The sequence below is a fragment of the Balaenoptera musculus genome, chromosome 19, assembly GCF_009873245.2.
Source record: "Balaenoptera musculus isolate JJ_BM4_2016_0621 chromosome 19, mBalMus1.pri.v3, whole genome shotgun sequence".
Taxonomy (NCBI): Eukaryota; Metazoa; Chordata; class Mammalia; order Artiodactyla; family Balaenopteridae; genus Balaenoptera; species Balaenoptera musculus.
Window position 1 is genome coordinate 34,844,157 of NC_045803.1, and position 24,718 is coordinate 34,868,874.

Genomic DNA, 24,718 nt, shown 5'->3' on the forward strand with positions numbered 1-24,718 from the left:
GAAATTGTAATTATATCTTAATATATGACATTTGGGTATCTTTAATTGAGCCCCTCAATAAGCTTAAAATCCTCTGCTGTCCCCAGTCCAACATGTATTATGTGACAGGTATTTCACAATTATGTCTATTTCATAGGAATTCTAGAAAACCCTGCATTCAAATGTTATGGCCATGCCTTCAGTGAATTATTACCAGTTATTCAGCGATTGCAAGGTAAAATTCATGACCACCAATAAATCATATATAATTAATACTGGTAACATATAAAATGTAGTTTTTAGCATTGAGAGAAATTTATTAAATGATGGCATAGGATGATCAAATCCTTACCTGATTTAAAAAGTTTTATTGAAGTCCAGGTGCTAAGTTGGGAGCACTCTCTGCAAACAGAAACATTCTGGGTAAAGAAAATTAAATTTTAAGCCTATGAATGATGATACATACATAAACAGTGTGGATTTCTTAAGCCTTTCAGAAAGGATAAATCAAAGCACATTAGATGTTTAGGCTTTGAGATTCAGCTCAGCTTCAAGTTGGGCTTTGTGGTTGATTATCCTTTTCTAGACTGTTCAAAGACATCATCAATCAGATTTGAGAATCCTAGAATGAGTATTTAAGTCAGCACATGAATAGATCAAAGTCCAGCTATGAGAAGAAATATATATTTTGATTTATTTGATTAGGGTTGTTTGCTGAAGACATTACAGATCGCAGCAGTGTTCTCTTGCATTAGCACGATGAGATCATTGTGCAGAAGTGGTGCTAATGCCCATATTTAACGGAGAATGTTTGCAATGATAGATAGAGACCAAAACATGAATTCTGCAAATCAATATGTTTCTGGCCATCTTGAAGTACTGCCCACATTTGCTAGAGGCAGAATCTGCTCTCAGCCAAGGAAAATATATTAGCAAGAATATCCTGAGAATTAAATTACAAATGTCTGTTATAGATTTTCGATGTTTCACAATCATGATTTTGTGAATAGTTGTTTCCATGGCTTTGGACCATTATGGATTACAGGTTGTTTTTCCCCCAGGAAGGCAACCAGCTATGAAATGGAAGGTAGTGACTGTGAGCACATTTTTCTTCTTTCCTTTCTCTGCTTTCTAAGTTGTTCCCGACGTCTTAATACAAGCATGTCTTATTATGGTTAATATCAGTGGATGTCATTTTATCAACTACTAATGCTAGGGCTGAGTCTAAAATCTGGAAAAACATGGAACAAGTATTTTGATCATCCTGTGTAGTCTTATAAAGTTTATAGGCCTTTTGGAAAGTCTTGATCTGGTTCCCAAAGTTAATAGATCCTTTACATCTATTAAATTCTATTAAATTATGTTGCCCGAAGATGCAGGATATAATGCAAGGAGTATCACTGATTTTAGAATAAATAAATAATAGTCTAAAATTTAGACCAATGCTAATCATAATACCTGCAACTGATAATATTTGGATTCTTACCATATGACGTGCCAGGCTGAAATACTTACTTGCCGTGGATTATCTTATTTAATTCACATATCTGGACAATAATATAAGGTAGGTTTTAGAAATTGGAAAACTGAGGCTAAGGGAGGTGACCTAACTCTCCCAAGGTAGCATGCCTGGTAAGAGTCAGTATTATGATTCAGCTGTAAGCACCCACCTTCAGGAATTGTGTTCATAACTTCCCTTGTGCACAGGCCAGCTGTCTGAGGGTCTCTGTAGAGGCATCAGAGTCTGCAGAAATGCTGTATGATGTTTCATCAAGCACGTTCTGGTCTTGCCCAAAGCACCTGGGACCAATCAGGCAGCATGGTGCCTGGTTGTATGGATAAGATTGCAGTGGGAAAAAAAGGGATAAAAACGTTCTTTTACTTCCATATTAATTAGACTGCCAGGGATTCTGATATGTAGTGCAGACGTATGGTATTCAAACTAGAAATGTTTAAAATTATTCAAAAATCTTATAAAAATTGTGAAGAATATTTTTTCACTTCTTTCTAAGGGCCATTTGTTCTCACATTCTAGTATGTTAATTCACTAGAGTTGTTGGTATAAACAAAGGCAATTGATGTTATAGGCTAGTTTTAACACTATCTCATTCATAAGAATATTAAATTATTTTAGGCAAAGTGGTTGTATCAAACTGAATAGAAATAAAGGGAAAGTGGTAATTAGACTATGTTAAAATATAACCTCCAAGGATATAAAATATGCAAGAGCTCATCCATGAAAAATTAGACTGCAAGAGGTTATACCATGTATTGGCTTATTTTGTAAGATATCAAAGTACCTCTCATGAATAAATATGACTAATAATGGTAACTACAATTTAATGCTATAATATTAAAAATACTTTTTGATTCAAAAAACTGGTTATATATTTGATCTTTTTTCTTTATCAAATCCTAACTATACAAGTAATTAAATTGATATTTTTTTGACTTAAACAGATTTTGAGAGTTTATACTTTAAACTCTATTAACAAACAATTTTAATAAATGCTAGTTAAATGAATACTGAAATTTAAATTTCAAATGAGAACATAAGCTATTGTACCTCATGATAATCATTTCCAGTGGCCTGGAAATGGGGTCTTCCTTATGCACCAGACATTTTGCTAGGTGCTGAGGTTATAAAGGTGAATATGAAAAGAGAAAAATAATTGCAAATAACTAGTAATATTATAAAATCTTACAACCTAATATTTCTACCTAATAAGCAAAATCATTGGTTATGATACCTTGTCACATTGACATGAATAACCCCAAGAGGGAAACAAGCTACAGTAAAAATAAAACTCTATAAATTGGGCCGAAATGGCTATAATGGGAAAGTGCTGCCTGTTTGATTCAGTGTCTTATAACCTGGGTGTCAGTTTGGTTTGGAATTCTCTGTTTTCAGGTTTTGCTTAACCTCTTTCCTATCTTACTTTTGCCCCAGGAACATCTGCTGTGGCATTTTAATTGTAATATTGTTTACAGAAAACTCTTGGTAGATAAAAGAATCTTTGAAAAGTTTCCAAGTAAAGACTATGTGCCAAGTGCTGCTTGGACTCAGGGATGAACAGATAAAAATACTAGCACTCTGCCTTTCCTTAACTTATTGAGGTCTATTGGGGAAATACTCATAAAAGCAAATAATTCAAATGCAGCATGGCATCAACCCCAGTGTTTACAGAGCGAAATAAGAACCAAGAAGGAGAATGAACAGGAATCAGTCAGGGTAAGTTTGGAATTTTGTCAGAGAAAGGAAAGCATTTAAACTGATGATTAAAAGTTGCACAGGCTCTTGATAAGAAGTCAAGTATGACTAAACCATCATAGGAGAAGGCAAACAGCATGGGAAAAGTGAAGGGGGTACAGGGCAGCATAAAGTTTGGGGGAAATAAAATGTTTGTAGTATTTCTGGAGCATTAAGCTTCATGTCTGTTGGACTCAGCAGTGGAGAGAATTGATTCTAGAGAATTACACAGAATCTTATCTCTTTATTCCTATGGAAAATGCTGTAAAAATCCAACTTTAGGACCCTGACCACTGTTCAAACTTGCATTTATAATTGCCAAGTGGGCACAACTACCCCACTTATCCACAGCATGATGTAAGACTTTCTCCCAAGTCTCCTTCTCACATGTTGGGAACATTTCTATAAAACTGGCATGCAATTCTTAGCCACTCAGGTTTAATTTAAAGTCTCAGAATCATGTTGAAGGCTATACCTCCTCAAGCCTGCATATACCCAAAGATCTATATTGACTTATATCCTAAGACTTCCTGACGCCAAATACTGCAAATATAAATACGATTGGACCAATCTGACTATTCTTCCATCATGCTCAGCACTTTCTTTCCCCTAGTCCTTTAACTATGCTGTTCTTTATGTCTGGAACATTTTCCCTGCCCATCACATTCCCCAATCCAAAGCTGAATTCAAAGACCTCATGTAATTTTTTTCTTTTAAACAAATTTTCCAAGTTGATATCCCTCTCCCCTGAACACTTACTGCACTTCATATGTGCTGCTTTTCGTGATTTCTTGTGTTCTGATAGTGCTATATTTCAGTAAGAGAGATGTGCTTACAATTATAAGGTTTTGAAGAGAGATACTGAGAATCATCCATCCATCTTATTTTGAACAGCTCCTATCTCTTGTTAAATTAAAACCAAAAAGTACATGAATCCAAATTACTAAATGCGAACTTTTAAAATCTGTATATCAGGGCTTCCCTGGTGGCACAGTGGTTAAGAATCCGCCTGCCAGTGCAGGGGACACGGGTTCGAGCCCTGGTCTGGGAAGATCCCACATGCCGTGGAGCAACTAAGCCCATACGTCACAACTACTGAGCCTGCGCTCTAGAGCCCGCGAGCCACAACTACTGAGCCCGCGAGCCACAATTACTGAAGCCTGCACTCCTAGAGCCCATGCTCCACAACAAGAGAAGCCACCACGATGAGAAGCTCGCACGCTGCAACTAGAGAAAGCCCGCGCTCAGCAAAGAAGACCCAACGCAGCCAAAAATAAAATAAATTTATAAAAACAAACAAAAAAATCTATACTTATAAAAGCAAAGCCAGTTCTCTAAGAGTTGTCAGGATGCTCAAAAGTTATATTGATCTATTATAATGATCCTAGCTACCCAGATTGACACAGGGGATTAAACTTTCTTTTTGACTTCTGACATCTAGAACAGTGGGGAATAAATAGTACCACATTCTTAGTTGCTTTCTTTTATTTATAGACTCTGCTAAAATATGTCTTGACTTTGAAACCTCTTAATTTTCCTCTCTTACGTTCATTAACTCTACAAATTTCTATAAGCCAATCTGATATCATTCATAACTCACTCCCTATGGAGTGAGGGAACCTTGGAAAAATTGTCTTGCCTTAAGAAATGATAAATAATAGCAAAATATTAACCACAGAATCAGAACATGGATATCACCTGGTATCTCCCTACTTCGTGATATCTAGACAATATTGCTTCTAATTTTTTTCAAACTCTTACAGTGCTACCATAAGTAGACAGGTAAATTCATTCTTAAGACTCCTTTACCATATTATGATCTCTAGATCTTCCATTTCTTGGTCTGAAGTTAGGATATATAATTTAAAATGAAAATAATGTATTTTGTGCTTATGCATTATAGTAATAGAATCCACAATTGTCTATGTAATCTAATTTGTTGAACCCTAGCAAAAGGGCTTCCTCTCTTAGGTTTTCTGCATCTTCCTTCGGAGATCAGAATGTAGGCTCTAAGAGCACAGTCTAGGAAGAGATAAACAACAGGATTTATTCTCTTCTGGACTAACTATTGGTTGGTCAACAAAATTGCTATTTTAACCTCAAAGGTCGAACGATGTCTTGACTTCACGGTTTTCAGTATTTGGGAAGGATTGTGGGAAGAAGGCACTTTAATATGCCAAATTGATAACTATACTAGTAGCATTCCCTCTTGCCCACATTTAAGGAGCTTTGTAATCTCCTCACAATAAAGTGTTACTTTGTCTCCAACCATCCTGAGATATTAATCACTTATGTACTGATTTTCTGCAGAGAAATGGAGTTCTAGTAAGGAAAACTAACTTGCCCTAGGTTACCCAGAAATTTAACTGTAGATCTGCGATTCAAACTGAAAGTTCCATCCACCATACCACCCCACCTCAGAATCAATGTGATGAAATAAGCTGTGTACTAGCTTATCTTGTTGTCTAGATTTATTTATTTTTTTAAACAGATTATTTATTTTATTGAAGTATAGTTGACTCTAGATTTATTCTTAATGGTTCTTTTCCTCATGTATATGCAGGGCACTATCTCTGAGTAAATACTACTAGCTAGAGGGTCTGTGTACTTTATCCCATCAATACATTTTTTTAGATTCTTTCCTAAAGAGCTCTCAAATCTATCCACTTATCTCTGTTCAACTATAGTTGTCATCTTACTCCAGGATACCATGATTTTCATCTAGGCCAGTGCAGTAGCTTCCTTACTGGTTTTATCACAGCCCCTTGGACCATCTCCAGCCTTTTCATGTTACCCTGCCTGCTCTCATCCACATCTAAAAAAACAAACAAACAGACAACAACAAAAAACAAAACAACCAAGCACAAAAAAAAGAAATAATCCTTCAGTGGATTTCCCATGGCTCTTAAGAAAAAAAAAATCCTTAACAAGATGCACAAAGCCACAACAAGACTGGTTCTGTCTACCTCTCAAGCTTAATCTCACATCCCTTTGTCCCTCACACTTTGTACTTTTGCGATATGACTTCATATTCACTCTGAATCAGCTGCTCAGGCTCTGAAATCAGTCTGTCTGGGTGTGAATCCCAGTTCTGTCACTTACCTGGTGTGGGGATTGTCACCTTGGATAATTCTTTAACTTCTTTGTGCTTCAATTTTATTATTATGAAATGGGGGCTAATGATATAGTAATTATTCCATAGGGTTGTTGTGAGAACTAAATGAAATAATATAGAAAAAAATGCTTAGTGCAAAAGATACAGCACTTGAGTTTGCTTTATTTAATTTTCATACCCTGATGGGGTTGAAATTTTAAGTTAAATGATACCAAGTACTATATCTAATATTGACTACCTTGTATCATAGATGGCTAGAATAGTACTGTACCTTGTATCTCGATAAATGTATGTAAAATGAGTGAATAAACAAGTGGATGTAAGTTTCACAGCAAAGCTGATAGGGTTGTCTGTGACCCTTTTTCTGCCAAGTAAATACATCTTATATTTTGGAGGCCCAACATAAAGATTACTGCCTCTTTGAAACTGTTTTGTAGGAGTATTGGAGAATTCCTACTGAGAACTCCACCTACCTCATGCAGAGTTATGAAGTTACCTCTGTAACGCTCAACATGTTAAATATTTTTATAAATATTTCTTTTGAAAGCAGAGTATTAACACTAGACAAATTAGAGAAGGTCACTTCCCTCTAAGAATTTGCAAGATAGTTAAAGGAGACATCTGTATATTAAGTCATTCATTCCATGAAGTAGTGGGGATACGATGGTGTTCCCTGTACAAGAGGGAAAAAAACCTGAAAAGTTAAAAAAAAAAAAAAAAAAAGTGTAATGATAGAGAGAAACGAGAGGGAGTGAGCAATGTAAATAACAGGAATATTTTGTTTTTTTCGGTCAGCAGTGACTTTGCTGAGGCAGTGATACTTAGTTGAGACGTACAGACAGGAAAGGGGAGGTGAAGATGCCAGTGAAGCCCCAGAGCACAGCACAGAGATTAGCCCAGTGAATACACTTGATGTTTGCTATCAGAATGAAAGAAGTGAAATACAGTGGAGGTGAGGGAAAAACAAGATATGCATCTTTACCATTATTTTAACTCTTCCTAACTTCTCCAAAACTCTAAAATCTAACTGTTATTTAAGACCCAACTTAAATTTATCTTCTTCCATCTTCTCCTATTTTGGAACTCATCACTCTCTCCTTGAACATCTGTAGCATTGGTCACCCCAGTTATTTAGCTACTCTGGAAAGCATTTCAGCTTAAATTAGAAATGTGCTTGTTGAACTGAATTTCTTAGTTGTGTGATCCTTTGCAAAAGTGTTGCAACTGTTGACAGTGTTGGTCCCATTTAAAGCTTCTCTGATTAGTAAGTTTAGAAGATGAAATGGGTTAAATAGGAAAAACCCCTGTCATCTTTTTACTGCATGGTTCTCAGATACCTTCTATCACTACGTTTCCCCTGTACCACAGTTGGTCAGTCTGAGGATCGACACAAGAATGTTTCCTTGCATTTCTCTGTAGCATCCCTCTTTTATTTTGCTGTCAATCAATCCCCAATAGTTGAATCTTAGAAATTACTGATTTATTTATTGGAATTATTATTTTTGAATCCTTATCCTTAGCTGGAGATTCCTCAAGTCTTCGGGGTTTGTTTTTTCCACACTTCCAAAAGCTAATGCTAATATTTAAATCCTGGATTTCTTCCTGTGTAAGACGGAAGGAAACTGCAAGACTGTTTTATTAATTTTAATATTGAAGGTTAAAGTTGAATCAGTAGTTTAAATACTGTTAAGATGTCAGTGCTCTGAAAACTTACCTACAGATTCAGTGCAATCCCAACGGAGGTCTTCTTTATAGATATCAACAAGCTCATTCTAAAGTTTATATGGAAAGGCAAAGGAACTGGAAGAGCCAAAACAAGCTTGTAAAGAACAACAAAGCAGAAAGAGTCACACTAACTGATTTCAAGATGTATTTCTATAACTAGGTCACAGAAATCAAGACAGTGTGTTACTGGCAAAATAATAAACATACAGATTCATGAAACAGAATATAGAATCCAGTAATTGACATACACAAATATAGTTAATTGAATTTTAATTATAGAGATAGTTTTTTTCATACAAAAGAGCACATACTGCATGATTTTAATTATGTGAAGTTCTGGAACAAATTTAATCTATAGTGCAAAACTCAGAGTGATTGCTGCTTCTGGAGCCATGAAAGTGTTGTTTGACTTGTAAGGGGCATGAGGAATATTATGGGATGATAACATTCTAATTTTTGATAAGGAGTGTGTTACATAGGTAGATTCATGTTTAAATTCAGTGAGCATGTAATAAGAATTGTACATTTCATTGTACTGAAATTTTACAAAAATAAAAATAACTGTAAACTCAAAAAGCAACAGAACATTTTAAGCACCTGCCAAAATAGTCTATGTTGGGAATTTTTAAGAACAAAATATTGTTAAGTACACAAGCAAGTTTCAAAATAATTTCTTGGAAGAGATCTCTCCTTACTTAGGAGACATTACTGATATCTAAGATTTTTTCTTTTTTGGTTAAAGATTTCATATAGAGAATAGGATATGGAGAAATTGTAGCAGGTCCATAGAATATCAACAAAAAGATTAAAGGAATAGAAAATACTACCGGTGAGGAAAGATAAAAGGAACTTGAATTAGTTTGTGTAATTTCCAGAACAGAAGTTGAGAGATTGCTTAACAGCCATTTTCCTACTTATAAGAGAAATGTGTTGGGTTCGTTGAGACCCCTGTTACTATTGAGAACTTTTAGGTCATCGAATCCAGCCTTCTTTTTTTTACAAATGAAAACATTGATGCCTAGAGATCAGATGTGACTTGCTGAAGATCCTGCAACTCAGCAATGGTTGAGCTTGAGAATAAGACTCAGCATGATTGCAACTCCAGACATCAAGCTAAAAATATCAAGGCATGTTAGTCCTGCAAATGAGAGAAGTCAGTGACAAAGTCTTAGAAAACGTTGTCCTATTAATACAGAAATATGCAATCTATTTGAAGAATATAATTCACCTCATTTCTAGTCCTCCATCCCCTCCAACTGTCCCTGAACAAAAGATTCAAAGTTACTCTAAACTTTAACCTCCACCTCTAGGACAAGGGCCATGATTGGAATAAGTGGGTTAATCATATTCTACTTGTGACAGTTTTTGGTTCAGTTAATCTGTCTTAGCCACCTGCTACAATTGCTTCCCCTAGATATATTGGCTGGTTTCAATTGTAGTTCAGCTGTGAGGAACATTAACACTTTTTCTCAGAATCTTGAACATGGTGAGCTCCTTTTGGACATTGTGGAACACAAACATATGAAGTTTAGGGCTTCGATAGCCATTTTCAACCATCAGGGAAGCCACTTTGAGTGTTTAGCTGAAAAATGGAAGTATATTGAGCCAAGAGAATAGCAAAAAAAAAAAGCAAAAACAAAATTCACAACCTTGATCAAATTATAACTAAACTGACTCTGAATATTTAAATTACATGATCCATGAAATTCTCTGTAATTTTAAACTATCCTTCATTGAATTTTCTGGATATTTACAACTGAAGACATTCAAAATAGTATTAGTCAGAATACATATTTCTCTTGAAGAATAGATTACTGTTACTTATTTTGAACAACTTAATTACTGAAATAGATAACTCATATTTATTGTAAAGTGCTGTGCTCTTTGCATACATTATCATGTTTATTCCTGACAACAACCCTCTGAGGTAAGCCATACTATCTTTATTTTACAAATAAGAGAACCATGGCTATAAAAATGCTTACTGTGGATTGTACTTAACTTCACACAACCAAAATGTGGCAGAGTTGAGATTGGCCCAGGTCAATCTGATTCTAAGGCTATTGCTAAGCACTTCTGCTTCACAGACTCATTGAATGGAAGGTGCGTATGGTACAAAGCAGTCATTTAATGACTTACAGATACTTGAAGTTCCACATAAGTCTTGGATTCTACAAGTTTTTAGGGCACCTTCATTTCATACAAGGAGAAAAGAAGGCTGGAGGAGAAAGCAAAATAAAACTATTTTTTCTTTTGTGTTAAGGAGGTTTCCATCTCCTTTGGTAGAAAGAAAATATGTTTTTCAGACTTTAGAAGTACTGGGGACACAACAAAGGCACATGTTTTACTTATACTCACACTGTTCATGTCAGACCGCCCTGTACTCATGTCCAACCTCGTCTAGTGGCATCACCTTATGGGTGGATGCATCCTCCCTTTGAGAAGCATGGAGAACTTCAACTTCAAACAGCCGTTTGGAGAATGAAATGCCTGCTCTTCTTCCTGTGATGCCTTGCCAACAGATGGGACCCTGTGGGTGATTGATTACGGAATCCAAAGTTGTGACACCCAAGGAGACATCCACCCACTGGATGATTCACTTGATTCACAGCCACAGAAAGCGAGTAAGTCAGCTCACCTTACTTTCTGCAATTTCAATCATCCGAGACTTTTATACTTTTAAGACTAAGACTTAGAAAGTTCATTATGGTGATGCTCAGGTATTTCAGGATTTTAATTACCATAACAAAGACATTTTTATAGAAATAACTTAATTACTAGATGAATTGAAAAATACTTATAAGTTAATTCAAACAAGGTAGAATTAACATTATAGCATTGCATTTTATCTCCACATTCTTTTTTTAATATACCTCAGTAAGGATTCTAATACTTTTTTTTCTTTTCTTTGCCTTCAGCAAAGTTCTGTAAGTTTTTTTTTCATAGATTATTTATTTTTTTGGCTGTGTTGGGTCTTCATTGCTGAGCGCAGGCTTTCTCTAGTTGCGGCGAACGGGGGCTACTTTCGTTGCAGTGCGCAGGCTTCTCATTGCGGTGGCTTGTCTTGTTGTGGAGCACGGGCTCTAGGCGCGCGCGCTTCCGTAGGTTTGGCACGTGGGCTCTAGAGCGCAGGTTCAGTAGTTGTGGCGCACGGGCTTAGTTGCTCCGCAGCATGTGGGATCTTCCTGGAACAGGGATCCAACCCATGTCCCCTGCGTTGGCAGGCGAATTCTTAACCACTGCACCACCAAGGAAGTCCCTGTAAGTTTTTATTGATTCTTTACACTTATTTCATAACTGACCTCCTTAATGAACCCAGCTATTTGAATAGACTTTTAGTTCCTTCTCTATGGTTTTCTTGGCAGATATGCCTATCGTCTGTAAGCAATAATGATTTTGTATCCTTTCCAAATTTTATCCTTTTTATTTTGGTTGGTTTTTGTTTTTGCTAAGTATATTGGATGTAATCTCAAGAACATTGTTTAATGGTAGAGCCATAAAAATCTTAGTCATGTTCCTGATTTTAATAAGACAGAATCTGTTACACTATAAAGGTAGTATTGGTTGTTGTTTTTCGTTAAACAGCTACTTTTATGGCTATTTTACTAAGGTTATTATGATTATTTTAATCAAGAAGGGAGTTGATTTTTCTGTTACTTTCTTTATAGGTTCTAGATGTTTTATCAAAAAAATGAGAGGAAGAAGTTTGTTCAGTTGTCTGTTTGCTATGGGCCCTGGAATTTGTGTGAGGGGATGGAGAGTTGAAGTATAAAATATTATATCCTTCTGCTTTTTATATCTGAGCAATCTTTGTTACCAAAACCATGATGTTCTCACCCCCATTCTATCTATTGATGCCATTTGAAAATTCAGTTTAGAATGTATTTATGTATTTGCCACTCAGTCTTTTGTTGTGATGTGATTTTTATTATTTTTCCATGTCTTCATAAATATTTTTAAAAGAACACTGTGAAAGGCTGCTTCAAAACCTGGTAGAGACATGACATTTTAAGCTGCTAGCCTGGTTATCTCTCAGCCCTTTGTCACCTTTATAATATTCAACTCCATTTAGCAGGAAATAAAATCTATATTGTCTTGGAGATTGGGTTTCAGAGTTGGCATGCCTGCTGATATTCTACTTATTAAGTGTCCAAAATACTTATTATCTGATGAATTTAAGTGAAGAAACTTAACAAATAGCTTTGGGTTGGTGTACTAGTGTCTCTCTTCTCTCTCTCTCTCTCTCTTTCTCTCTCTGTCTCTGTGTGTTTGTATATATATATGTACACACACCTACATACGTACACATATATATTGTTCTTTCTAAAAGACAAACAATAAATTCCAGAGATAACATATAAGTTACCCACTCCATACCTTGAGGCAATCATTTAGTCAGTGAATATTTGGGGCACCAGCTGAGCACAAGGCATTCTGCTGGGCACCAAGGGTACAAGACTGAGCAAAGAGGACATAGTCACTGCCTTAATAGAGACGAGGCAGGAAACAAATTAAGTAGTAAATAAATGTTTTTCTGCTCTAATCTGTAATTGTGAACAATGGTAAGCACTTTAAAGGGAAAGAACTGTGTTCAGATTGTATAACAGAAGCATGCATCAGTCAGGATGTTGGTAGGGAACAAATGGCACACTCCAATTGGGATCAGTAATAGAGAATTAGAAGAGGACCATTTTTTTAAAAATTGGGGTATAGTTAATTTACAATGTTGTGTTTCTGGTGTACAGCAAAGTGATTCAGATATATATATGTATATTCTTTTTCATATTCTTTTCCATTATGGTTTATTACAGGATATTGAATATAGTTTCCTGTACTATACAGTAGGACCTTGTTGTTTATCTGTCTTATATATGGTAGTTTGTATCTGCTAATCCCAAAGTCATTTATCCCTCTCCCACCTTCCCCTTTGGTAACCATAAGGTTGTTTTCGAAGTCTATGAGCCTGTTTCTGTTTTTTAAATAAGTTCATTTTTATACCTTTTTTAAGATTCCACATATAAGTGATATCATATGATATTTGTCTTTCTCTTTCTGAGTTACTTCGCTTAGTATGATAAACTCCAGGTCCATCCGTGTTTCTGCAAATGGCATTGTTTCATGCTTCTTTGTGGTTAACATTCCACTGGAGATATTGTACCACATCTTTTTTTTTAAAAAATAAATTTATTTAATTAAATTAAAATTAATTAATTAATTAATTATTAATTTATGTTGGCTGTGCTGGGCCTCCGCTGCTGCGCACAGGCCCTCTCCAGCCGTGGCGAGCGGGGGAACCACTCTTCGTTGCAGTGTGCAGCTTTCTCACTGTGGTGGCTTCTCTTGTTGTGGAGCACAGGCTCTAGGCACACGGGCCTCAGCAGCTGTGGCATGGTGGGCTCAGTAGTGTACCACATCATCTTTATCCATTCATCTGTCGATGGACATTTAGGTTGTTTCCATGCCTTTCCGTCACTATTGTGAGTAGTGCTGCTGTGAACATAGGGGTGCATGTATTCTGTTCGAATCATAGTTTTGTCTGGGTATATGCCCAGGGATTGCTGGATTATTTGGCAACTCTATTTCAGTTTTCTGGAGGAACCTCCATACTGTTTCCTTAGCGGCTGCACCAATTTACATTCCCACCAACAGTGTAGGAGGGTTCCCTTTTCTTCACACTCTTGAAGAGAACCATTTTCAAAGGTGTGGGCTGGTGAAGGAAACCACAGAGGACAATACAGAAGCTTGGAATTAGTACCTGTAGTTCTGGAGGAGTGAGGGGAAGGAATAGTTTTCCAGATCTGCGGGCAGAGAATTCTGGGCAGAAGGAGTCACTGGACAGATCACAGCTAGCCTGAAGCAACTTGTGGAGGCAAGAAAATGAAGAGCCTGCCTTCTCTCTGCTCTTCCTCTCTGCCTTTTTTCTGGTGCTCCTGGTGGGCTGGATTTAACAGCAAACACAGGATGGGGGGCTTTGGCTGAGTACACCTAGGTCAGCTTCTCTTGGAACAGGGTAGGGTGTGGATGTGTGGCGAGTAGATGTGGAGGAAGAAATGGAAGATACCAACCACGAGAAAGTGGGTTAATCTGAGGGCTAAGGGAGTTTGGAAAGTTGGCAAGTTCTGGATCAGAATGTAGACATTCAGTGACAGTGTAGCTTTGAGCCAATTACTCATTCTTCCCCAAACCCAATGTCATTATCAGAAAGTTATTTATAATAGTATCTACCTCTTGGGCTTACTGTGAGCATGAAAAGAAAGAATAGATATGAAGCCCTTAGCACTGAACTTGGCCCATATAAATGGCTACTTGTTAAATACTATCATTAGTATTAGCTTATTATATGTGGTACTAATTTTTCTGCTCTTGTTGTTAGTACTAGTGGTCATGTCTCTGAGTTTCCCTGGATATAAAAGCAATATAAGTCAAGGGGTAATGAATCACCTAATTAACTGAATTAGGTTGAAAGAGGCTGATGTTCCTTCTAACAAAGAAATGTATCCTGTGCATTTTTATACATTACTGGCTCTGCCAGTTCCTGGCCAGGATAGCTGTGAAGTTGTACAGAGATATTCAATTATTTTTAACTAAACAAATATAGCCACAACCTGAAAGCAGTTACAGGTTGTCCTGGAATGAAGGATTTGCCTGAAGGGAACCAGAATGTTGAGTATTCACTATGATGAAAGATCTTAGGACACAAAATTTATTTAATTGTTACAACACACAAGAATACCACAAAATATATATTTATGTAAATGATTCTACATGTATATGTATATGCCTATGTCTGTATACACATGCAAAAACATACATAAGTGAATACACAAAGCATAATTTTTTCTGCCACTACCCACCCCCTCAATACTCCAGAGACCCAGTAGGACAGAGGGGGTTCTCTAGGCTGAGAGGAGAGTTCATACATACCTACAGACTTGGTGAGGCTTGATACTTTTAAAAGTCTAAACAGTATATAATTTATTTTTCCTCTAAAATTACTTTTGGCTTTAAAGATGACTACTTGTACAAATTACTTTTTAATGGAGAAGGGTGGGAAGAGTGGATAGTGTAATTAATGCATCCTTCTTTTTATACCAATTTCCTATCTCAAAGTAAAATTTCATTTAAGTTCTTGAGGCCTTCAGTGTTAATGAGTATTTATTCCTCTGTTTCTTATATAAAAAAAAAGAGCATTTTTAACATGATTAAAATTTATGACAATTTCATTTACATAATTACAATGTATAGCTTATAAAAATGTATCCAAAATAATGTTCTCTGTGTGTGTGTGGTATGTGCATTTTTTTTCTACAAGGGAAAAAAAAAAATGGAGATTTGTTTGAAAGAGACGGACGTTCATTTCCCATTATCTTTCTATGGGATATCAGGCATCAGTAGGTGTATTATATGGATACATTCAGTCCTATGACCCTCAGCGTCCTTGTCTGCTGTATGCAGTTGATCATACCTCCTCGACAAAGTTGCTGTGAGAATCAAATAAGATAATGACAGGAAAGAGAAATATTAGCAAGAGCAGAATTGCAATAATATTCCACATGATGTTTATAATTTTCAAAAAATGGTGCAGTGGTTGAGAGCTCAGGCACTGACACACAATGGGCTTGGGCTTGAATCTTGACTCCATTGACTCTGTGACTGAATGCAAGTTGTGCAAACTCTGTAACTGTTGTTTCTCATCTGTAAAATGGGGTAACAGTAGTCCCTACCTTGTAAGATTTCAGTAAGCCAATGTCCTAAAATATTGAGCGCAGAGCCTGGACCTCCTAAGCTCTCCCAAATTCTATTATTATTGATGATATTGTTGAACAAAGCAATTAAAGTAAGCTTTGGACCTGTGTCTCAATTTTATGAAACACTGAACCTCCATGCCTCTACCAAAGTACCTGAGTAATACAAAAGAGTCAGCTGGCTGGGTTAGCTCTTGCTCTATTGTTGTTTCCAGTGTCTGCAATGACTGAACGCCAAATTGTGAAATCAACATGACAAAAAAGTTACTGAGCTTAACATTCCATATAAGATGTAACCCATTATTAAGCATCTGGTTAAAATATTTCACATGGATAATCTGATTTCACCATGGGCTTTACCAACATGTGCCAGATAGTTCCTCACTAACATAAGTATGAATAAAGTATTTCAGTCCCTCTAGGAAATTTGTAGCTTTTCTGTCTTAATTTAGAATTTTATAAGCCAGTGGTTATCTCTTCAGTCCTATTTCAATCCAACAAACATGGGGGAGAAACACAAAGCTCAGCATCAAGTGACACAGAGAGAGCATCTAAGCCCACACCTCTGATTCAGACAGCTGAGTCTTCTCCCTTTAATTTAAAATCCAAGTCTCCTGACTTCCAAGGCTGCATAGAGTAATGCCTGTGACCTTGAACTTTGTGTCATATAGCTGTGAGCTTGAGTTTCTTCTTTCCTGTCTACTGGCTGGGTGATCTTGAATTAGTTATTTAATCTGACTGTCTTCATCTGTAAGACTAGGATAATGGTTGTGATATCATAAACTGTTACAAGGATTCACTTCGATCATAGGTGTCACGTCCTTTCCACACGATAAGTCACCAATAAATGGTGAGTTTTATCCTTTCTAAGCCTTAGTTTTGCTAAGTTCAAATATGGTGTTGTGTGTGAATAAACTTTATTCTAAATTTCCCATCACTGACATTCTAAAAGTCAATAAAAATTACCTAAAAATATGTATTATGCCAGCTTTATTATTTACCTTAAAGTGTGGGTCAACTTTGAGACATCTGGTGAGTAATTTGAATGGAATGATGTTGATTACTCGTTCTTATAGTTTATCATTTCTTAAAAAAAAGTGATTCTTTAGATAAGCCTGGTAATTTAGCTTTAAAAATTTGACAAACATTCCCTTGAGATAAATTCATCCCGTTTACACCAGCTAATTGGAAGAGTTTAAGAATTTGCTGTCATTTTTTCTTAATGAAAAATCAAAATGCAAACCATCAAAAGTTACCAGGCCACCATGATTTTTATAAATGAAGGGTTTTTAATTCCCTAATGTCCTGAGGGTGATTTTGTAATGTAGACATTGTTCTGGAAATTTTTGTTTACTTGTCTGTTGTGTTTAATTTTTCCAATCAAAGTTATCACCTCCAATTGTATTAGTATGTATGAAGGGCTGGTGACTGTTGATGTGGCATAAAAGCTTCAGTTCACTTATTTATGTGAAATCATGTCATCGAACACACATATCACACATGGGAGTCATCCTGTTGGCACAAATCTCTGTGTTAAAGTTTTAGTATTAACTCTTGGAAAGTTACATTTTAGATAGCATATTATGTAGTACCTCTAATAATTTCAGGGTTCTTTTTCACATTCACTTATATTTTATCAAAATTTCTACAAGATATTATCCCCATTTAAGCAAGGGAAGTTTGTAACTGATACAAAGTCACATGGCTAATAAAGGGTAGAGTATAATATGTAGCTCAGGTTTTTAGGTGTTTTTGTTCAATACCATTTCTACCTAAACATCCATTACAAATAATGCCTTCTAATGTACATTCCTTTACCTTTGTGTATCCATTCAGATGTAACAGTGGACTCAGTGCAGAAGGACTTAAACAAAGAAAAAATATGATCATATCTCATAACAAGAAGTCCTAACATAAATACATATTAATACTAGTTAATCAGAGGTTCCATGTCAGTAATATCTGTCTTTCCATCTTACTGCCCTGTCATACTCTAGGAATGGCTTTGTTCCTTAGGCCAGTCCCTTTCAAGATCAAAAGATGGCCAGCAGATGTGTCAGCAAAGCCTGCTTCATCAGAAGGAACAGATGATCTTGAAAGCAAATCTCTCAGAGATTTCTGTAAACAACATCACTACAATACAGTCAACACTGGAAGTTTAAATCCAGTCTTTATTGGGAGGATTTAATTAAGCGAAGTTTCTTCCACAGACAGATTTTAAAATGACATAACCTGATTTCTGAAACCAATAAAAAATCTACAAAGCCAAAGACATTTTTTTCCCATTTATTCACATCATAAAAGCAGATGCAATAAATGGTTGGGACCATCTGAAGATATTTTACAAGCTGTTCCATCTGCTTTGCTGGCATTCTACCCAAGCAGTGTGGGTGATTCTGAGTTCTGAGTCATCTCTAACACTTGCATAACTTGGCATGGGATGGAACAATTTTATTTTACTTATTTTTTAATGGGCTGGAGTGGATTGGAGGAGGGCACTTGTTTTGTTTTGTTTTGACCTCTAAGTCAAGAGGAAAAAAAAAAAAAAAAGAGTTCTTTTTTAGGTACTTGTTCAGTGTGTCAGAATGCCTTGTCTGGTAATTTCCTGAATCGGTGGTTTCAGCAGTTCCCCTGAGGGTAAGATGGAAGCTCTAATCTGTTTGTTGCTTGCTGGCATGGATCTTTTGGCTGGTTATGTCCATGTACTTGTGTACATCTTCCACTGGGTCTTTGCCTGATACAGTAGAGGTAAAATATGTGCAGATATTTACCAACATGAAAAAACATGACGTCTCATCTAATATTTACATCTTTCCTTTTCAAGGAAAATTTTATACATCAAATTTCACCCAGATAACAACTTTTTTTTTTTTTTAAAGTATTTTTTTTTTTTAATATTTTATTTATTTATTTATTTATTTATGGCTGTGTTGGGTCTTGGTTGCTGTGTGAGGGCTTTCTCCAGTTCCGGCAAGTGGGGGCCACTCTTCATCGCGGTGCGTGGGCCTCTCACTATCGCGGCCTCTCTTGTTGCGGAGCACAGGCTCCAGACGCGCAGGCTCAGTAGTTGTGGCTCACGGGCCCAGTCGCTCCGCGGCATGTGGGATACTCCCAGACCAGGGCGCGAACCCGTGTCCCCTGCATTGGCAGGCAGATTCTCAACCACTGCGCCACCAGGGAAGCCCCCAGATAACAACTTTTGACTCCATGTTATATGAGGACATGAGAAACAGGCATGGATTCAGGCTTAAGCAAAAGTAGCTTACATGAGTCATCTTTAGGTACTCTTACAGTTTTTAAATCTTTGCTCTGTGATTTCATTTTTCCCTGCATTAATGTGCTGGCAAGTAGGTTAGAGAAGATACTAACGTTTCTATATTTCATATGGAAATTTTGATTCCTGGAGATGTCAAGTTATTTGTCCAAAAATATAAATATTGCACATGCAAATATAATCTAATTTTTAATGTCTCTATACAAAACTAAGTATCAGTTAAACAGGCACGGTAAAGAATCTGACAAGATAGTCTAGTGGTTATGTACAGATCTCCCTTCAGGAATGACACACTCATTCTCACAACTACCTGGAGTGGTGTCAGCTGACAGCTGAATTTGTCTCTGGGAATTTGCCCTCAGCCCAAAAGATGGGCTTTCATGGTCATACCGCTTGCCCAAGGACACTCAAATATCCACTGATTGGTCATTATGGGAGTAAAAATGCCTGGTTTCTTTGCCTCAAGGCATGACAACTCTGAAAGCTCATCCCAACTCCAGAGCTCCCCGTGGAATCAGGTGATACTTTTGCTGTGAATACATTGCAATTAAATTGCTCAAGCCTTCTGTCTGCTCATACTTGCATCACTTTCCGGTAAACTTCCTGCATGCAAATGTTCTTCTTAGAATCTGTCTCCCAGAACCTGACCTAAGGCAGGTGGTGCCAAGAAGAAACAGGTTCTGCCAAAGGATTTTGGAACTGGACTAACCACCAAAGACCTGGCAATAATCAGCCCATTACTAGTAGTACATGGGGTATGGATAGTTCCTTTAGCATATAGCACCATCCTATATATTATATGCATATATGCTATATGCTGTAGAAATTTCTATAGAAATTTTCAATTGTGGTAAAAATGGATAAGCTATTAGTGAAGGAATGTGTGCTGGCAAGGGCAGGGTCTCAGGTATTTGAAAAATTGAGGGATAGGGGTAGTAATTATAGGACAATGGAATTAGATGGATAAAGGACTAAGTTTGAATCCAGAAAACATTGTTAGAATGATATTGAGAAACTCTCATCTCATGCAATCAAGGAGCAGAAAATAATTCAGGTCAAGCCTAGGACTTAATTAAAAGAACAGCAGAATATTAGAGGAAGTTAATCTCCAGCTCCCAAAGTCTGTTATGCCAGGATCAGGGTCTTGGTTTGGAAGACTAGGATGCTCTAAAGATATAGGATGAGGACATATTGGTTAATGCACCCCAAATCTTGAATCTTCAGATGCCTCACAATGCTCTGGACTTATAGAAATATGTAGAAATGATCCATCGTGCCCTGTTAAGGAAAGAATTCTACTCTTTCTTGACAAAACTGCAGAGGACTTTGCCAGCAGGACCATAAAAATAATACGTCTAAGGGTCTACGCTAACTTCCCTCTTGACCATCAGACCAATATAAACTGTATCATGTCACAACATAATTTTCCCCTGGGCCTGCTAGGGGAAGAAAGGGAATATACTCCAAAGGAGGTGCAAGATCTAGCCAGCATGTACCAGCAGAAAAAAGGAGAGTTTTATGGGACTGAATCTTGAGGATGCTAGAATTGGGATCATACCGTTGTATAAGAGAGGGCTTCATAGCTCATGATACACATTTTAATTTTTATTTTTATAGTTTCCTAATGTGGAAGCTTAGAGTATTGATTTGAGATCTTTCTTCTTTTCTAATGTATGCATGTGATGTTATAACTACCCTTTTTCTTAACAGCTTTATTGATGTGTAATTGATACACAAAATCTGTACATATGTGAGGTATACAATTTGATGGTTTTACATATGTGCAAACACCCATTATACCATCAACATGATCATGGTAATAGACATATACAACATGTCTGCTTGTGTCTCTTTTTTTGTTTATTTAATGGTAAGAACACTTCATGTGAGATCTATCCTCTTAACAAATTTTGAATTGCACAATACCATATTGTTAGCTATAGCCACTATGTTGTACAGCAGATATCTAGCCCTTATTCATGTAGGGTAACTGAAACTTTATACCCGTTGAACAACTCATTTCCCGCACCCGTTAGTCCCTGGCAACCACTATTGTATTCTCAGCTTCTGTGAATTTCACTATTTTAGTTACTTCATAGAAGTGGAATAATTCAGTATTTTGTCCTTCAGTGACTGGCTTATTTCACTTAGCATAATGTCCTCCAGGTTCATCCACATTGTTGCAAATGGCAGGATTTCCTTCTTTTTCATAGCTGAGTAATATTCCATTGTATGTACATATCCATTCATCTATTCATGAACACTTAGGATGTTTCCATATCTTTGCTATTGTTAAGGCTGTAATGAACATGGGAGTGCAGCTATCCCTTAGCGATCCTGAGTTCAGTTCTTTTGAGCATATATACAGCAGTGAGATTGCTGGGTCATATGGTAGTTCTATTTTTAATTTTGCAGGGGGGAACCTCTGTACTGTTTTTCCATAGCTGCTTCACCATTTTACATTCCCTCCAGTAGTTGACGAGGGTTTCAATTTCTTCAAATCCTCTCCAGTGCTTTTTTATTTTATTTTTTAAAATAATAGTCATCCTAAGAGATGTAAGGTGGTATCTCATTGTGGTTTTGATTTGCATTTCCCTGATAATGATTTTGAGTATTTTCATTATCCTGTTGGTCATTTGTATGTATTCTTTGAAGAAATGTTTGTTGAAGACCCAAATTAATAAAATCAGATGAAAGAGGAGAAAATTACAACAAATGCCACAGACCTGAAAAGGATCAAAAAACCTCCCAACAGAGAAAAGCCCAGGACCAGATGGCTTCACTGGTGAATTCTATCAAACATTTAACGAATGAATTTCAGTCCTTCTCAAACTCTTTCAGAAAAATTGAAAAGCAGGGGATGCTTCCAAACTCATTTTATGAGGCCAGTATTACCCCGACATCAAAGCAAGACAAAGACAGTATAAGAAAAGAAAATTACAGGCCAATACCCCTAACAGACATAAATGCCAAATTCCTCAGCAAAATACTAGCAAACTGAATTCAACAGCAATTTCAAAGGACCGTATACAATGATCAAGTGAAATTTATCCCTGGATAAAAAAGATGGTTCAAAATCACACCGATCAATAAATGTGAAACATTTACATTGACAGAATGAATGATAAATCTCCTTCTAAGCACTGCTTTCTCTTGCACCCTGAAAATTTTTATTATTTTTATTTTCATTTATTTCAAAATATTTACAGATTTTTTCTTAGGACTTCTTTTGTCATCCATGTGTTATTTCAAAGTGTGCTGTTTAATCTCTAAGTATTCTGGTGTTTTGCAATTATCTTTCTGATTTCATTCCTAGTTAAAACACATAATTGTCTGAAAGCACACTTCATACACTTTCTAGTCCTTTAAATGTGTTCAAGTATGTTGTATAGCCTATTGAATGTAGTCTATGTTGAATATTCTGTTAGAACTGAGAGAAATGTGGGTTCTGCCACTGCTGGATGAAGGATTCTATAGGTGTCGGTTAGATCAAGCTGATTATTGGTGTCATTCAGCTCTCTTGTATCCTTTACTGATACTCTGTGCACTGAATCTGCCAAATACCGATAGACGGGTATTTAAACGTCCAACTGTAGTAGACGATTCATCTATTTTTCCTTGCAGTTCAATCAACTGCACGTTTGCCCCATGTGTTTTGATGCTCCACTGTTGGGTGCATACCTATTAAGGATTGTTTTTTCTTCTTGGATAGTTGACCTCTTTATCATCATGTAATGTTCCTCAATCCTTGATAATCTTCAGTGCCCTGAAGTTCACTTTGTCTGACATTAATCTAGATACTGCAACTTGCCTTTGATTAATGTCAGAATGGTACCGATTCCTCCACCTCTTCATTTTAAATCTATTTGTGTCTTATATTTACAGTATGTTTCTTGTATATAACATACAATTTTATCTTCTTTTGTACATAACATACAATTTTATCTTTTTTTAATCCAGAGGCAGAGGGTCTCTGTCTTTTAACTGGTGCATTTAGACCATTGATATTTTAACTGATTTTTTTTATATAACTTTTATTTATTTATTTTACTGTTTTCTATTCATTGCCCTTATTCTTCCTTTTTTTGTCCTCCACTTGTTTTCTGCCATCTTTGGCAGAAAGATGGTTACATCTTATGTAACCTAATTTTTTCACCTCTCATCACATCAATTATATTTATTGTTTTTATTTGCTTTTGTACTTGCCCTTGACATGTGCTTTATAACAAGTGCAAGTACTTTATAACAAAGTATTCTCAATTTCTACCTCTTATAATTTTTGTCATTTATTTCACTTATACATAGGTATAATCACCAAATGTTTTCTTGTTATTATTCTTTAAACAAATTGTCATCCATTAGATCAATTAAAAACAATAAAAATGAAATATTTTATTTTACCTTCATTTATTCCTCCTCTAGTGCTTTTCTTTTATGTAGATTCAGGTTTTTGACCTATATTCTTTATTTCTGAAGAACTTCTTTTAATATTTCTGGCAAGATAGGTCTACTGGTGACAAATCCTCTCAATTTTTGTTTTCTGAAAAAGTATTTCTCCTTCACTTTTGAAGGATACTTTTACTGGATACAGAATTATGGATTTTTTTTTTCTTTCAGCAATTTAAATATTTAACTCCACTTTCTCCTTATTTCCATGGTTTCTGAAGAGAGGTCCAATGTAATTCTTACCTTTGTTTCTCTATAGGTAAGGTGTTATTTTGTTTGTCTGTTTTTTCTTTACCTTTTTCAAGATTTACTCTTTGTCTTTGATTTACTGCAGTTTGAATATGATACACCTAGGTGTATAATAGTTATTTTGGTATTTATCCTTCTTGGTATTCTGTGAGCCTCCTGGATTTGTGGTTTGATTTAACTTTTGGTAATTGTTCCCTAGTTCTTGTTTCTTTGATTCTGTCATTTATATATACATTTTTTCTCTTTGCATTTCACGTTGGGAAATTTCCATTGATATTTCTTCAAGCTCACTGATTTTTTCCTGTGATGTGTCAAGTCTATTGATGAGCTCATCAAAGGCACTGTTCCTTTCTTTTACAGTGTTTTTATTTCTGGTATTTCTTTTTGATTCTTTCTTAGCCTTTCCATCTTTCTGCTTACATTATCCATCATTTTTGCATGTTGTACACTTTTTCCACTATAGCCCTTCGCATATTAGTCAAAAAAATTTTTAATTCTCAGTATGATCATTTCAGCATCTCTGCCATATCTCATCTGGTGCTGTTTCTTGTGCTGTCTCTTCAAACTGTATTTTTTTGTTTTTTATTATACTTTTTAATTTTTTGTTGAAATTTCTACATGATATACTAGGCAAAAGGATCTGAGGTAAATAAATTGCTAGTGTGAGGTTTTATGCTTATTTGACTAGGAGTTAGGCTGCTTTTACAGTTTGCTAAAGGATCAGAAGCTAAAATTTCCTCTGATGTTCTTGATTTTGTTTCTCCTATTGTACAGAAGCTCTATTGATGTGGTAGTAGTAGTAGTGTGTGTGTGTGTATGTGTGTTTGTGTAGAGGGGGACACATTCTACAGTCTTATTGTCAGGTGTCGGTCTTTTAGTGAACTTGTGCCCTTGGTTTGTGATCCTCATAAATGCTTCTTTCTTCCCCCTTTGAT